Here is a 4,033-nt window from a genome sequence, read left to right on the forward strand (position 1 = left end):
ACACCAGTGAGATCACAGACATCATTATAGTAGGCATCAAAGGTGCAATACTAAGTGCATCTGAGCTTGAGAAAAAGGTTCCTTCATCCCCATAGGCACTATCGGAGGCTCATTCAGAGCCTGTCACTTGCTTTCCCTAAAACCAGACAGCACCAATACTGTCTGACAAAGATGTTGTCAACTGTACTTTATTTAAAGTAGTTACACTCTAATTAGCAACGTGTTTTTCCCATTGGTTTCACTCTTTTCTCACATGAAGCAGGAGAGGATTTCCGCAGAGCACAGACCTCAGGTTGGGTCCTACAATGGGGCTGAGTTTCACCCACGAGTAAGTGCTTCAGCTTAAGCTTTACCAGTAACAAAGACTTCAGCTGAGCAAGGCATCAGCATGCCTTCAGCTTTCACAAGCATTGCCACTGCCCAGAAGCAGTGGACGAGGACTCAGCAGCTGCCAGGGTTAGCTCCAGCCAGAGCACTGAAGTGGTGAAACCCAAGGAGCTGCTTTGAGCACCCAACACAAGCCTGCTGCTCACGGAAAAAGAAATCATATAAACCTGCTATAATTTGTAGTTGGGAAGAAAAATCAAGTCCTGTTTGGCTCCATGCTGCCTCAGAGTCCCAAACTCCTTCACGCCCATCACCCCTTACCCAGGAGGCAAATTCCCAAATGTCGATTCCAGCCCGCTGACCTCCTCACCATGCCTGGCAGGCAGCTTTTCGCCAGGCTCAACCACCTTGCCTTTGCCTGAAACCCAGCCTGCCTGCAAGGGGTGCGGAGACACCCCAAAACTACAGGCAACTGTGTTGCTATTTGCACAAGGGGCTACGTGCTGCTCAAGGGTCTCCTTCCAAGCTCACCTAGCATTTCTTAATTTCACTGGAGTGACTGAGACCCAGACCCCATTCCTGCAGCGCACGTGGTTTTGTGAGACACTCTGTTGATTCTTTTGTTGTAAGTGATTTTTTTGCACATTTTGGCTTTTGTATGAGCTTTTCTCGGGCTGTTCCTTTTCGGGTTGGGACTGGGACAGCACCAAGGTCTTAAAGGCTTAGATTTAAAAATAATAAATGCTGCTTTAAATTAAAAAAAAAAAAAAATCCACTCCCTGAGAAAGCAAACTTCCTTGTCTTTCTGTGGCGTCTTTGTGAGCGATAGGAGGGGAGGGAGAATACGGAAATGTACAGCACTTGGCACTGGGTACACCTCAAACTCGTTTTTCAACATTTTACAACCAGCTCTGCCCATGTGACCTACATGGAAAGATAAACTGAGACATTTAATCCTTTTTTTTTTTACCACAAGGAAGTGAATTTTATGTGGTTGTGATCATTAAATTACAGTAAATGATTTGCCCACAAAAAAAAACCAAAAAAACAACAGAGTGCTTTAAAGTAGGGAAGGCTGGGACAGGACAGCGGTTCATGACCAAATACCCTTCCCTATCTTGAAAACTCTGAGCTTCACTATTTCACCCTGGCTGTGGCATTTAGGGACATGTCAGCTCATTGCAGGTGAGGGTTGCCCACCACTTGCTTTTGCAACCAGAGTATGAGTAACAACTTTCTAAAAGCCGACTGCTCTTTGAATTAAAGCAGCAGCAATTACCCACATGTAAGTCGTTAGAAAGTTATTTAACGCCATATCACTCTGGAAAGCAGCAAGCTTTACAATTTTTGCTTCATGTCCAGAATACCATCAACTTTTGAAATGAAAGCTGGGTGCCCAGTGAGCTGAGCACTCCGGTGCACCGGGATAGGGAAAGCTGGTTCAGCCCAACCAGTGGCACAGGGCTGCCACCACCCTGGCCCGGGAACACGTTCCCACCATTTTACAGGCAGCGTGAATCATGTCCCTGGCATGGAGAGGCCAGGGTAAACTCAGCGCCTCCCTCCTGCTGGAGCATCCCCAGGGACCAGCATGCAGCCCCCACAGTGACAAGGCCAGCCCACGCCTCTGAGACACTTTAGGCTAGGCTGTGCGTGGGGGAGCATCCTTGGTGAGGCAATGGTTAGTCAGCATTGTCAGCTGAGATGAGGACACAGGCTGGGGAAAATGTTAATGGAAACAGAAGATGTGCAAGAAACTCTGCAGTCCGTGCCCATGAGTCGCCCCTGGCATGGTCTGTGCAGCCCACGAGGGTACACACTGCGATTTTCCAGTTAGCACAGAGAACTGCCCCGCAAATGTCTGACGGGTACAATAGCCATTGTCAGAGTGCCAGTCACCAGAGGTTGTCTTCTCCAGCACTGAGGGTGGCATACCTGCTGATTTCTGAGAGCTGTGGCTTTTTGCTTTTGTTTTTTTCTGTTTGGCTGCACTCCCACGTGCTAACACATACCAATATTTTCTTTAGGGTAACAGTAGTCTGACTATTTAAACAGCTTTTTCTACAGTCTGCTCAATTCAGGATCCAAGGAAACTTTAGCCTAAGCAAGATAACAGCTAAAGTTGAAAGTACCTTTGTAAAGGTACTGCTGCTGTCCTCTGGGACATGCCCGCTGTGCATCCACACAGGCTAAGCAGGGATTTTCATCTCGGGCGCTATGAGAGCGTGACATCCAGGTTTCCAGATTGGCGCTGGCTCAGCTTTGACCAGACTGGAGCAAGAGCAGGCAAGCCACGCACCCCAAGCACCCATGGATGCACACCACCACCACCATCTGCAGCCCCAGCACAGGCTCTGCCAGCCGCCGCCGCCGGCTGGGCTGGGCCGAAGGGGAGGAGCAAGGGCTTGTGTTTAACCAGGCTCAGCTTCCTGATGCGGTCTGCCACGTCCCCACATGAACCGTTGCACTGGCACAGGGAGGAGGCAGAGGGGAGAGCCCATGCAGCCCAAGGGAGCTCCCCAGGAGCAGCCCGGCATCTGCTCCCGTCTCAGCTTGCCTCCATCCACGGGGCGATGGTGAGGGCACAGTGGCAAGAGTTCATGAAAAACACACAACTAGCAGTGCCCTGGGCAGGTGAGTGCGAAAGCCCCACCTGCGGAACAGAAAACATCTTGTATGTGAAATCCAGCAATGCCACTTCTTACAACCGCACCGTGACTCTTCCTGTGAGGCTGCTGACGCTCAGCCCCAGTATTTCCTGCTGCAAGCCATTTTTATTAACTGGCAGCTCTCCTACTCCCATTTGTTCTTGTGAGTAGTTTTTTTTCCAAAGATGATTTCTGGGCCCAGCGCGGCCCCACGCCCCGGGCCAGCAGCCCAGCTGCGTTTCCCCCGGGGCCTGCTCCACCAGCCTCTGCCCACCTGCTCTCCCGACTCTTTCCTGCTGCTTGCGTAATGGCATTACATATCTTCTCAAAGCTTAGGAAGGGCTCTGGGGCCGGCGGCAAGCGCCATCAGCGAGAGGAAGATCAAGCACCGATAGCTCTTTCTCATGTCAGGGCAGCAAATAAATTTGGTTTGCCCCTTTCCCTTCCTGGGAAAGCTCCAGCGCTGCCCCCGCTGCTGCTCCCCTGGTTTTCTCCTGCCGTCATCTCAGGATCCTGCCGATGCCAGCACTCCCACAGACACCACGATCACCCCCTCACCTTTAAGAGATCTGACTCAACTTGAGAAATGGGTTTTCACATCTGCAACCAGGGAAAGCTGTAGGGAGAGCTGACCTGGCTGTTGTGATCCACAGAAGTTACATCGCCTTAGAATAAGGAACAGACAAAAAAAATTTATGAAAACTGAAAAGTGCACAACTTTCCTGGGGCATCATTCCTCTGCGTGTGTCAAATCCAGGTCTGATTTGACTGGTGTAGCTCAGACTTTACCTGCACAGAGGTATTTTCTTCTCATCTTACCATGACCACAGAAAATTCATACCAAGAAGCATTTTAAAATTCAACTTTGACAAAACTTAGGAACACCCTGAAATGGCCTGTATAAGATGAGCGATTGCATATAATAATCTTAAATACTCATAAGTCAATGACTTTGGATATTTTAAGACAAGTCTTTAAGATACTAATAAAACATCCTGACACCACACATTATGCTGGGGGGGGGGGGGGGGGGAGAACCACCCCCCAAGAAAGAATTC

Source organism: Pygoscelis adeliae, unplaced genomic scaffold, assembly GCF_000699105.1.
Source record: "Pygoscelis adeliae isolate BGI_AS28 unplaced genomic scaffold, ASM69910v1 Scaffold59, whole genome shotgun sequence".
Lineage (NCBI taxonomy): Eukaryota > Metazoa > Chordata > Aves > Sphenisciformes > Spheniscidae > Pygoscelis > Pygoscelis adeliae.